Source organism: Microtus pennsylvanicus, chromosome 2 (assembly GCF_037038515.1).
Source record: "Microtus pennsylvanicus isolate mMicPen1 chromosome 2, mMicPen1.hap1, whole genome shotgun sequence".
NCBI lineage: Eukaryota > Metazoa > Chordata > Mammalia > Rodentia > Cricetidae > Microtus > Microtus pennsylvanicus.
In genome coordinates this window covers 39,858,031-39,871,834 of record NC_134580.1, presented here as the reverse complement: position 1 = coordinate 39,871,834, position 13,804 = coordinate 39,858,031, and the positions used below count along the sequence as shown (strand labels likewise).

The 13,804-nt window shown below is 41.7% G+C and overlaps 1 protein-coding gene across 1 annotated transcript in view; it reads left to right on the top strand.

Annotated features, from left to right (window-relative positions):
• The window catches only part of Tg (thyroglobulin), a 182,859-nt gene that overhangs the window by 78,839 nt on the left and 90,216 nt on the right, over nt 1-13,804 (top strand). The window lies entirely within an intron of this gene.

Below are 13,804 nucleotides of genomic sequence, written 5' to 3'. Positions count from 1 at the left end.
CACCCTCCCAGGTACAGACGTACACACTAGACTCACAGAGTCCCACGCAAAGTCAGGAGAATGGGTGTTGTGGTTCCAAAGTGAAAAGTCAGTTGTTTATTGGGGCAAGTCATCTGGAGCTTTCAGTCACTGGACAGAGAGTACAGTAAACACTGAAGCTAGTCCCATAGCCAAGAGTTCAATCAAGACTGAGGCAGCCCACCCTTCTGTTCTACTGCAACATGCTCCACGTGGCTGAGGGATAGCCCAGGAACTCAGGACTGTGTGGGCTGGAACTGCCCTGTGCTCTGGAGTAAGGTCAAGGGGTCTGGCCAATGTTGGTTAAGTCTTCTGCACTGTGCTTCCTTCCACTTCTTCCTATTAGGAAATGAGGTGCACATACTAGGTTCCAGGTGCCACATACCTTTGATTTCTGTCCTATGACATGATGCTTGAGAAGTTTGAGATACCTGTCATTATGTATCTACCTGGGGAGATAGACCATAGGTCATCTAGGAAGGGGTTATTTGACACCAAAGCTACACCAAAACATAAAAATGTCAGCCTGTGTCACTAGCCTGCTTCTCACAGTCAAAGCAGATGACTTTGAAAATCACACAGCATACACGTATAGTCATTTTCTCTATTGGATCCTCTATTGGATCACTGCTACACACGTAATCAGTTGCCAGTTCCCTGAAGTACCACAAGGCGGGTGTCATTATTGGCAGTCATAGATGGTAGAGGTGTAGCTTAGAGAGATCTGATGACACCCAAGTCCTCACTGCAGATATATGTCTGAACCAAATTTATCTTGAATTGTATCGGGGTAGTATATAAATATGGTTGGAGTAGTCAAAGTGCCCAAAAGACTTGTGGTTTAGGAGTAGTCAACGTACCCAAAAGATTTGTTGTTTAAGGTCCACATGCATGCACGCGCGCGCGCGCGCGCGCGCACACACACACACACACACACACACAATGTATGCGACCTCTATTCTCCCTGCCTTTCCCATGCCAGAAGCCACCACTTTGAACTCTTGTGACTCTTTGTTGTTACCTTTGTCTCTGTGTTTCTCAGTTACACATAGATCCCATTGTTGCCTGGTTTGTCCATTTTAGAAGAAAACCCCTCCCTCCTAGCAAGAACTAGCTGACACACTGGCTAGCAGGGTCCAGTCTTACGCAGCTCTATTTGTCCTGCCCTACTGCTATTATCTCTACTGTATGGTTGCGAAACCTCACTGGTTTTTAACCATTGTGGCATTGTGTGTGTATTTCCACACTGCTGCTGAGCTCTCTAAAGCATGCATCATCATGTAGGTTTCTGTGTGGTCATCTGCTTACTCTTTCCTCTCGTGTCCTACATGACAGTCACACTCCAGTGGTGGGCAAACAGTTAAAGACAGCACTGTGTCGGCAGTGGGATTTTCCTGTTATCCCCAAGTCTACCAATGTTTCTCTCGTTTGGAATATTTGGATTTTATGATTCTTCATTGTCATGAGAGTTTGAGGAAGAATGAATACCCTGAGCCTCTTATGACAGCTAAACTGTTTCCTGAGCTAATTAATTCTCCAAGGAGAAATTTTATGCCAGAGAAAGTGATATTTTAAGACTCGGATCACATTGGCTAATTGCCCTCAAAATTCCTAGTTACATCCTTTTGGATGTGAATTAATTGGCTGGTTTTTTTTTCACATCACATACTCATCATCCTAAAATAGTATATTAAAAATAGTTAATTTATATAAAAACTATGTTTGGTATATAAATGTCAAATACAGTTACAGATATACAAATCAAACCATAACATTGCTGGAAAAGGTTTATAATGTTTGCTCTGTCTGTATTTAACTTTTGTTTTATTGAGACTTGACCTCTCTCTCTCTCTCTCTCTCTTTCTCTCTCTCTCTGAAAACAATGGAGAATGGAATACTATCTCTTCCATGTAGTTCATGGCCCCAAGAAGATGCATCCAAAAAAAAAGTTGATGTCCCAGTAATTTTAAATGTGCCTTCACTGAGTCAGACTTAAAAGCAGAGCAGAGTCCGTCTGTGCTAAGAGTTCCCTGTTGGAATGCAGAGTTTGGGATTCGCCCTTTGATGTGGACTAGAGGCAGGGTTCAATTCTACCTTCAGTGCTTTGGCTTACCACTGTTTGATTCTGATTCAGACAAGTGACTATGTATGGATGTGTGTGCGAACACATGCATGTGCTCACACGCATGCACAGTGCACGTGTGAAAGCCTCATTGTTCTGAACTTTCTGTTCTGGGGAAAAATGAAATATCAAGCATTTGCAAATCACTTGATCAGCACCAGGAAAATAGATAATAACGTGGTTTATTTTTCAAACGAGGAAACCAAGAATCTATTGGGTTACTAATCTAACCTAGAGCTGGGCTATGAACCCATACCATCTGGCATGTCCTATAGTTAGAAGAGATTTACTTTGATGGTGTTCCTGGAACAGGTTGACAGAGGTGACCCCTGGACTCTAGGTCCCTACAGTAGTCTCATCTCTTGTCTTCATTACTCTGTTGTGTTTCTTAGCTTTCTGTTCAATGTTGACACTCCAATCATGGACTGCCTGTGATAAATCATGGAAAATGGGGCTCACCTGAAACCCAGATCCCAAGTAAAGTCATAATGAGTAAAGATGGAGTTTTTCCAATGGAGAAATCTGTCCTTATAAAAGTATAAGGTGTCAGTATGAAGGGGTAGATACCGTAGAAATGGGCAGGAGCTGGGTGAGCCTGCGGGAAGATGACAATTGGGTACTCAGTATCTGGGGAATGAAGGGTAGTGGGGATGGCTGGGAATTGTCTACTGTTATCAATGGTAAAGCAGCCAGGAGTGCCTGCAGTAAATGGGAGGCATTTCTCTGTGGGGACACGATCAGCCAGCCGATCTCTCTGGTCACAGTGACCACACAATAGGAAGGTGCTTTCTTCCCCTCTTCCTGTAATTAAAGGAACATCTGGGTTTTCATGATATATTAAATGGGGAAACCATATAGCACACCCATGACGTGGTTCTCATTGAGAGAAGATCACATATGAGAACCAAGTGTCTGAGACTGAGCAGTGGCTGCTGGCGCTGTATGACTGGTTGAAATTGAGCACTGCTGAACTCTTCCTTCCCTTTGGGGACCATGGGGCTCATCAGAGCTTCAAAGGCAGCATTGTCTGTTCTGTTCCACAAAGAACAGATAATCGGGCCTGGAAGACTGTGGCTGCCAGGAAGCTTTGGCCTGACTGCTAAGCTGGCTGCTAAATCACTTTCCTGTGGCTCTGACTTCTGGGGGTGGGGGTGGGGAGGGTGAAGTGGGTGTGGGTCAGCCTGGGTCACAGCGGTGAGATCAGAATATTGAAAAGTACAAAATTACAAAGCCTTTGCCATTTGCCTCCGGCAGCCCGAGGAGTGTAGGGTGTACACCTCAGCCTCCCTTATAGCTCCTCAGAGAAAGGTTGAGCAGCTAAAGGACTCCCTAGTTCTTCACTAGAGCACTAGTGAAGACCCTGCACACTCTAAGCCCTCAGAGTAGACAAGGGCCGCCCTGCTATCTGTAGCTGCAACCTCTTAGTTGAAAAAACAAAATGGCTTGTGAGTTTTCGGGCACTCAGAGGAGCATCCAACATCTATGTCTCCTCTTTTTAAATATTAGGCAAAAATCCTAAAAGGTCATTTTTCCAGAGTTCACACAAGAAAGGTGAGGGTTCGGGCAGAAGCCAGCTCAGATCTCCTGGTTGGACAGCTCAGCCCTCCTTCCTCTGTGTTGACACAGCACCTTAGCAACCTTCTTTTGGGAGAATTTTAACCCTTGAAAATGCTCCAAACTGCTGGGCGATGCTGGCGCATGCCTTTAATCCCAGCACCCAGGAGGCAGAGGTAGGCGGATCTCTGTGAGTTCAAGACTAGCCTGGTCTACAGAGCTAGTTCCAAGACAGGCTCCAAAGCCACAGAGAAACCCTGTCTCGAAAAACAAAACAAAACAAAACAAAAAAAAAAAAAAAAAGAAAAGAAAAGAAAACGCTCCAAACTCTGGAATGTAACCTTTCCCCTGGAGCTGAGCTGGAATGAGGAAGCTAGGGTAGTTTAAACTGGTTCTCTGCCTGGACATAATGAACATCTTCAAATGTATTCTAGTCTTGCTTTTAAAAACACAGTTGACATTAGCAAGAAAAGACACAAGGAATGAGTAAATCAACCCAATTAGCATATTCATGACCTCATTCTCTTTTTAACAGCTTTTGAGGAGAATGTTTGAAATTTACTCTCTTACACGAGGCATGGTGGTGGCACATGCCTGTAATCCAAGTACCTGACAGGCTGAGGAAGAAAGATCAAGAGTTTCTACGTGAGCCTAGACTACATAGTAAGAAGCTGTATCAAGAAATAATAGCACTGAGAAGGATGCTATTGATGGCGATAATAGGGATGATGACGACCACAAGACATTCTTTTTTCTTTCACAATGTGAATCTCACCACACTGCAGAGTAGCTTCCCAGAACCTTCTTCTTCGACATTCTACACATGTGTCCTAATGTCACATGATCCATCAACATACATGGCTGTAATTGCCAAGTATAATCAAAAGAGACTTTAGAAAGGCACATGAGTGTTTCACACGCCTGGGTTGCCAGGGCTTTGATGGCGGGCCTCTCCGGCCTACAGTCCTTGAGCAGCTCAGGCAGACACAGCTTGCTCTATCCTCCCTCCCAGCCTCTGCTCTCCCCTCTGCCCCATCTCTTCAAGGGCTCTGTGGTTTGTAGAGGGGCATACTGCTGTTTGATATCCTAGATGCATATATAGACTTCCACCTAAATGCTGACTGGCCTTGGGCAAGCCTGTCTTCATGTGTGGCAATAGCAGGCTGGAACCCTGATTGTGGGTAAGGTTTCTGTCAAGCTGAGGTTGCTGTATTGTAGTGAGGGCTGATCTGCTTGTCACCAGCTCATGGAGGAGGATCCAGATCACAGTGAGACAGAGCCAGAAGAGCACAATTCTAGGCTGGCTATGCCAAGCTCTGCCATGTGACCTGGATTGGAGCCTCTGTAACCTTCGGATGCCCTGTGTCCTTTCCTCCCAGACCTTAGCACCTTCCACTGTCAGGAGGATTGGTGTAGATTAGAGAAATTCTATCAGCTTCATTTTGTTCCTGTTCCTATGACTTGTGCGGAGTAGGCAAGTATGGATGCCCAAGCCCAGACTGTGGGTTTGGGAGAGACTCATGCAGCTGCAAACCTCAGGGGACCCTCCCTGCCAGTCATAGACTGTCACATTCCTGAAGGATGCCTGGGGTGGAGTGCTGTAGTTAGATTTAGATTTGTAGCCAACTGAGTTTATCCCCAGCATGAGAGTGACCACAGCCAGCCAAGACTGGCAGCAAAGAGGCCCACCTAGAGTCTCTGAGGGACATTCCCCAGGCAGGCTGGAAGGTAGATTGGACAAAAAAAAAAAGCCGTTAAGGTAATATAAGGAAGGGGCCTCATTTGGGGACTTACTAGCCTATTTTTTCAGGTTATCCCTTTTGCTACAAGGTACTGTATATGGGGACTAGAAGGAGGCTTGAGCTGGTCAGCTATCCATCACTATGACAAAGGTACCTGAGGAAACTATCATGTATGAGGAAGGGCTGGTTTCAGCTTGCTATTTCAGCCTATGATCTCTTGTTCCCACTGTCTTCTGGCCTGACTGGAGCTAGAGTAGGAACACAAAGACATCTTCCCTTATGACAACAGTGGCCATTTTTAAAATAGAGAAAGAAATATGTTCTGCTTTTGGCAGCATCATGTATTAATTCATAACATCCAAACTACAAGATGATGGTAGAATTTTAAGATCATTACATATGATCACCAAAGAAGCATGCTTGAAACTTACTTGACAGGGAGTTTTCAAATTTAATCTGAATAAATAACTAAAAGTGTTTTTTTCAGGAATCAAAATAATGTACAAAGACTGCTACAAACAGATGGTAAAATGTGAAATAAGATGTCTTTGGTTAAAGTTGTGTGAGAATAAATTCATCATTCTTCAAGCAATATTTGACAAAGAAGTGGTACCCACCACAACAGTGATTGATGCACAATGTGTGTGTGTTTATACAAATATACATATATGAAGGCGTAAGTCACAAACAATGCCACACCGGTTTGGAATTATGATTAATAGGGTGGTATTTATTTAAAGGGGAAAAAACTTACAGATCACTGTCAGCCCTCTGCGTAACCAGGAAGGAAGTCAAGTCACCGGCGGAGCAGGAAGTGAAGAGAGAGAGGAGAGGGAAGTGGCCGCTTTTTTAAAGGGAGAGAGACCACGCCCCAAGGGGCTGGTATCTCAGCGGCGATAGGCTGGAGGAGTGGGAGGACCTCCCGTAACACCTCCCCCTTTTGTTTAAATAAGAGAGTTCTAAACCTACTATGAAATTATATACAATAAGTACAAATATCCTATTCTAACTAGCTTAGGTCTTGTATAATAAATAAATTGGCCAAGTCATGAGAGAAAAGTAACTACATCTATATAGTCTTCAACCCCATCGAAGATCTGAGAAGGGAAATAATGTTACCTGGTTAATTAGGAAGTTCAGTAAAACAACTTCCAAAACATGCAACAAATCACAGAGACAACTAGCTACCTAGGCAATCACCCAAAGTCACATTAGCAGTGTTGAAGCAACCAACTTTGGCTAAGGCCTAACATAACTGACACACCATTTTCAAAGGCAAGCAACTTTTCAAAACTATCTTACCCTGTCTTGGCAGGATAAGACAGCCCTGTTTTATCCATTGATGCATGCTCTGTATCTTTGTCAGTGGTTGAGGTATGGGCATTTCTTTGCCCCAAGGCCAGTTCTGCCAAAAGGAAAGGCTCCAGGTGGAGTGTCTTTGGTGCTCAACATTCTCTCGGGAATAGAGTGGTGTTGCCAGGAGCAATTGTGTCTCACTACCACAAAACTCTGAGTTAGATTAAAGGCCATTTTCTACAGCTCTTTGAAGAAGTTGAAGACTATCTATACTGAGTATAATCTCTATATATCTAAAGAACCTGATTAGTCTAATTATAAATGACAAACTTAGATGACTATTAGTCTATATAATTCTCAATATCTATCTAACTTAAAGATTAAGACAATAAACAACTGTGAAACAAATGAGGACAATGACCTCCAAATATAAACAATGTACAAATATACATTGCAGTAGGTAAATATATATCAATACACAAACATTATATAAGTATCTTAATCAGAGGTAGAAATGTACACAGCAATATGGTAAATATATACAATACAATATATGTCAATACATAAAAATGTTTTAAACAAGGTAGAAACATGCATGCATACAATAGTCAATATAATTTAACTTTGTATCAATATACAAGAATCTCTACCAATATATTTGTCTAAAAACAGTAACTCACAATTACAAATCTATTATCCCATCATCCCTCTTTTTTTTTTTTTCAAAATGATCCCTGAGCTTATAAAATTCCTCCCCCAACCCTCAATCGTATACTAATTATAATCAACCCCTAAATGATGTCCCTAAACCCAAGGGCAAACTTTACTGGGAGAGGGGACGTCGTCCTCTAGAATTACTTCCAGCTGTCATGGGGGCGACGTTCTTTCTGGGGGATCCTGTGAAAGTAAAATGATGGTTAAATTTCAAGATCAAGTCTTTTAATATTGCCAATAGTCTCTGAGTATTTTGTGCAGGTCTGGCCAAAATGTTGTATAAGATGTGCACCATTTCAGCTAACCAAGTTGGAACTGTCTTGTGCAGCTGGTACCCAAAGCAGGTCTTGTTGTAGCGCTATCAGTATCATGACGTCATATCAACCAGGTGGAGTTGTTGTTATGGGGCCCCATCTTCTTCCTGGAAACTTCAAATGTCACTTCAGGAAAAACTCATTGTTCATTATGAAAAACTTAAGCATTAATCATATAGACATATATATATATTCAATGAAAGACATGATAGATATATTCAATGAAAAGTATGATAGATATGAAGAAAAGCAAAGATGTTTTCTAAACTCATATTTCTTTCTGTCCCACATCATGGCTCTTGACATGAGACAGAAACTCCAGAAACTCTGGGTTTTTCTCTTACTAACAGGCTTGGAATTGGAGAGGGACTGAGCCAGAGTCCAACTTCAAAACCAGCTTTATAAATTTAGAAATATGGTTTAATATTACTTACACAGCCCATTCAGTTTTCTTGATATTTCCTATCGGGCAGGTATTTTTCCATCTGTCAGTATCCAAACATCCAGGGTCCCTTGAATTTCTCAAAGATGAGTGTTTTCCTGTGGAGATAAGAACAGAACCCTGCCCCCATTCTATATGTTTTTCTTACCACCTGTATGAATATAATCATTGTGGATGAGTTGTCATTTCTCCGTTCCAAGAGGTTTCTCTTCTTCAAATCGAAACTTTATTAATTTTGATGGTATCCACAATTTTTCTTCTCCTGTGGAAACAAGAGCAAAACCCCTTCCCCAACGTAGCACATCTCCTGGCTTCCACTGAGAGGTCAGCACATCTTTGAAATAAATCGGTTGATTTAGTTCAGCAGACTTTTCCATTATCCAATGTCTCTCTGCTGCTGTCGTTCCTTTCTCATTAGCGTTAAGAAAATTCAAGGTTAATAAAGCATTATGTAATCTATTTCTGGGGGTATTTTCGGTCCCTTTCTGTTTGTTCAGCATATCCTTTATAGTACGATTTGATCTTTCTATAACTGCCTGACCTGTAGGATTATTTGGTATACCTGTAATGTGTTTTATATTATAATAATCAAAAAAGCATTTCATTTTCTTAGATACATATGCTGGACCATTATCTGTCTTTATTTGCGCAGGTATACCCATGATGGCCATAACTTCCAATAAATGTGTGATTACTGAATCAGCCTTTTCTGAGCTCAGGGCAGTAGCCCATTGAAAACCTGAATACGTGTCTATGGTGTGGTGTACATATTTTAATTTACCAAATTCTATAAAGTGGAACACATCCATCTGCCAGATTTCATTTCTCTTAGTGCCCTTTGGGTTACTCCCTGCAGGCAACGGTGTTTGATTATAGAAAGAACAAGTAGGACATCTCTTTATAATGTCCTTAGCTTGTTGCCAAGTAATGGAAAATTCTTTCTTTAGGCCTTTACTATTGACATGATGCTTCTTATGAAATTCTGAGGCCTGCAACACACTTCCAATCAATAATTGATCAATCTCAGCGTTGCCTTGGGCTAGAGGACCAGGCAGACCTGTATGGGACCGGATGTGTGTTATGTACATCGGACAAAGCCTGTTCCTGATTATGTCTTGTACCTGGATAAACAATGAAGTCAACTCTGTGTCATCTGGTATAAATTCAGCGGTTTCAATATGCAAGATAACTCTTTCTGCATATTGTGAATCTGTAACTATATTAAGAGGTTCTTTAAAATCCCTTAGCACCATAAGAATGGCATATAATTCTGCCTTCTGGACAGAATTATAAGGGCTTTGTTCCACCTTACTCAATTCATCTGACTTGTAACCTGCTTTCCCTGATTTATTTGCATCAGTATAGAACGTACGGGCTCCAGTTATTGGAGCATCACGTACAATTCTAGGAAGAATCCAAGAAGTTCTTTTTATGAGGTTAAGTCTACCGCTTTTGGGATAGTTGCTATTAATTTCTCCCAAAAAATTAGCACAAGCTCTTTGCCACGGTTCATTGTCTTCCCATAACTTTTTTATTTCTTCAGTAGTAAAAGGCACTATAATTTCTGCTGGGTCTATACCTGCTAGTTGACGAAGTCTCAGCTTACCTTTTATAATTAATTCAGAGACTTTTTCCACATAAGTTTTTAATTTTTTACTTGGTTTATTAGGTATAAATATCCACTCCAAAATAATATCTTCCCTCTGCATTAGAATCCCTGTAGGAGAAATTCTGGAAGGCAATATGACTAGGATGCAGCTAAGATTTGGGTTCACCCTATCCACATGTGCCTCCTGTAATTTTTCCTCAATCATTGTCAGTTCCTTTTCTGCTTCAGCTGTCAGTTCTCTTGGACTATTCAAATCTTTATCACCATCTAAGGTTTTGTTTAAATGAACTATTAGATCAGGTGTTATCCCAACAGCTGGTCGTAGACTGGAAATGTCTCCTAACAATCTTTGGAAGTCATTAAGAGTCTTTAACCGGTCTCTCCTAATTTGTGCCTTTTGCGTTTTAATTTTCTCTAACCCTATTCTGTAACCTAGGTAATTAATAGAATTTCCTCTTTGAATCTTTTCAGGGGCAATTTGTAATCCCCACCTAGGCAAGACTTTCTTTACTTCTTCAAACATCCTTTCTAAAGTATCTTTATTTGAATCAGATAACAAGATGTCATCCATGTAATGATAAATAATGGACTTGGGGAATTGTTTACGAATTATTTCCAATGGCTTACTTACAAAATATTGGCACAGTGTAGGACTATTGAGCATACCCTGTGGGAGGACAGTCCATTGATATCTCCTATTGGGCTGAGAATTATTATAAGTAGGCACTGTGAAGGCAAATTTTTCTCTATCCTTTTCTTGTAACGGTATAGTGAAAAAACAATCTTTCAAATCAATAACTATAAGAGGCCATCCTTTTGGTAACAGAGAAGGCAAAGGAATTCCAGATTGTAGTGAGCCCATAGGTTGAATTACTTTGTTGACAGCTCTTAGATCTGTCACCATTCTCCATTTACCAGATTTCTTTTTTACAACAAACACAGGAGAATTCCAAGGGCTGGTTGATTCTTCAATGTGGTGAGCATCTAGTTGCTCCTGCACCAGCTGTTCCAATGCCTGTAGTTTATCTTCAGCTAGAGGCCACTGTTTGATCCATATTGGCTTCTCAGTTAGCCATTTTAAAGGTAGGGCTGTTGGTACCTCTAAAGGTTTGGTATTTGCTGTATGTTCTTGTACAGCCTGAATGGCTAGTGACCTTTTTCCATAATACCTCATCATATACTTCCCAGAATTATGAGTTCCTGGAACTACAGGAATGTTAATCTGGGTATTCCATTGCTGTAGCAGGTCACGGCCCCATAAATTTATGGCAATATTGGCTATATATGGCCTTAGTCTTCCTATTTGCCCTTCGGGCCCTATGCATTCAACCCATCTCGTGCTTTGTTTTACACGAGATAGGGTTCCAATTCCCAGGAACTGAACATCTACCTCTTTAAGAGGCCAATTCGGATGCCAAGATTCTGGGGTAATGATACTTACATCCGCACCTGTGTCTAATAAGCCTTCAATAAAAGTGCCATTTATACAGACTCTTAGCTTTGGTCTTTGATCATTAATAGAAGTCTGCCAAAATATACGTTTACTCTGTCCAACTGGGTTTTTTGACTCATCCTCCACATGGATTTCATCATTTAGACCAGTATTACTTTTTACAGCAGAAATTGGAGCTTTTAATTTTCTTGGTGAGGCACGTTCTCCACTGTGACTGGGAATGACTGGGCCACTGTTGGCTTGGGGGCCTGCGAGAGGCCCCTCAAGGAGTTTCCCGACGGTATCGGGTTGCCTTGTTTGTCTGTTGTTGACCTGCATTCATTGGACCAATGTCGGCCTTTACCGCATCTCCTACATATACCTGAAGGCCTAGGTCTCCTATCTTTGTCATTCCCAGAGGAGATAATATTCCTAGAAATTCTGTGCCTGCAATCCCTTTTCAGATGTCCTAATTTACCACAATTAAAACACCTGGCAGTTTGATGTCTCCTCATTGCTGTGGAAATCGCTTCTCCTACCCAAGATTCATCGTTATAGCTAAACGTCTCAACATTCATCGTATGCTGAATCCATTCATCCATAGGTGCTGATCTAGACTTTAAAGGCCCAATTATCTTTTTGCATTCTATGTTTGCATTCTCAAAAGCTAGAGATTCAAGAAGTATTCGTCTAGCTTCTGGGTCTGTTACCCCTATGTCCAGAGCCTTAATTAATCTTTGCAAAAAGTCAATAAAGGGTTCTCTCTGTCCCTGCCTAATTCTGGTATATGATTCAACCCTTTTTGCTGGATCTTGTATCCTATTCCAAGCATTTAAAGCTGCTTGGTGACATAGACACAGTACTTCATCATCATAAAGAGCTTGGACCTGTGGATCAGCATATTCTCCTGCACCAAGAATTTGGTCTTGGGAAACCTCAATACCTTTTGCTCTTCCTTGCTGTTCCATATGTTTGGATTCTTCTCTAAAATAAATTCCAAACATCAAGGAAGGTCCATTATCTAAAACTGCAGACACTAACTGATGGAAATCATGGGGGGTAGCTCTAGCATTAGAAGCCCAAGTCCTTATCATTTCCTTTACGTATGCAGAGTGCAAGCCAAAATTAACAATAGCTTGCTTAATTTCTTTTAGATCATTCATTGCTATTGGCGTCCATCTAGCTTCTTTGACTCCCTTTGAGCCTTTAGAAGTTGACGCTTTGTCAGAATTAAGTATAGGGTATGCTGCTAAAACCTTTGGTAAGCCAGTTCTAATAGCTGGTGTTGGCATTGTATCCTGTCCTTGTGCCTTATTACTCTGTTCACCAGCTCCAATCATTTCTTCAATCATTTCAAGTCTTTTTATTATTGTCTCTTTTGAATCCTTAATCTCCTGACCTGCATGAGTTTCTAGTAAAGATTGTATGGTTCTTAGGAGTGCCATGATCTTCCTAAATGATAGAATATGCAAAAGAATACTAAAACCTAGTAACCAGTAAATTAAGTTATCCCCATAGTCATATAAACCTTGCATGATATAACCCATTGTATTGGTAACCAGAACAGTAAAATTCGCGTTGGAAACGGGAACTGCCATATTACCTATTATCCAGCAGGTGGCGCTGTTGCCAAGTCTCGACGAAAACACGGTCCTGTTTCAGAGTCCGCCTAGTATTTGTTAAAAACTGGAAAATGTAAGTTGCTCAACAAAGTAAATGTAATTAAATCAATTCCAGAGATGGAACCAGAAACCAGAATCCAGGGGTAGAGAAGAGCAACCTGGAAGCCGCTTATGCCTCCACGTGACAGAGTCACCCTGAGGGGTTGCAGCTTTCAGCAACCACGTGCTCTGGTTCGCGCCACTTAAGAGCTGTGCTTGCAAGGGGGATTTAAAAACGACTCAGAAAAGAGCAAACCAGGCGGGCAGAGACTACGTGGGCCTGTGGAGTTTAAATCCACAGGCAGCGGCTGAGGAAGCAAGGGCTCCCGCCAAGCTGAACAAGCGCCCGCCAAGCCGAACTTGCGGCCGCCAAGCCGAACTTCCGGCCGCCAAGCCGAACTCACGGCTGCGAGCCGGGAGAGGTTCTAAAACCAAACGTTGGGCGCCAAATGAAGGCGTAAGTCACAAACAATGCCACACCGGTTTGGAATTATGATTAATAGGGTGGTATTTATTTAAAGGGGAAAAAACTTACAGATCACTGTCAGCCCTCTGCGTAACCAGGAAGGAAGTCAAGTCACCGGCGGAGCAGGAAGTGAAGAGAGAGAGGAGAGGGAAGTGGCCGCTTTTTTAAAGGGAGAGAGACCACGCCCCAAGGGGCTGGTATCTCAGCGGCGATAGGCTGGAGGAGTGGGAGGACCTCCCGTAACACATATACAGAAAGAGATGGATATATAGATAGTAAGTAGATAGATAGATAGATAGATAGATAGATAGATAGATAGATAGGATGCCTGTGTGTATAATGCAACTTTATGAGAAGGTCTATTTTATCACAAATGACTCTGGTGTCATAATTATCATATATGTGCTTTTAAAAAAGAAAGAAAATAAACAAAT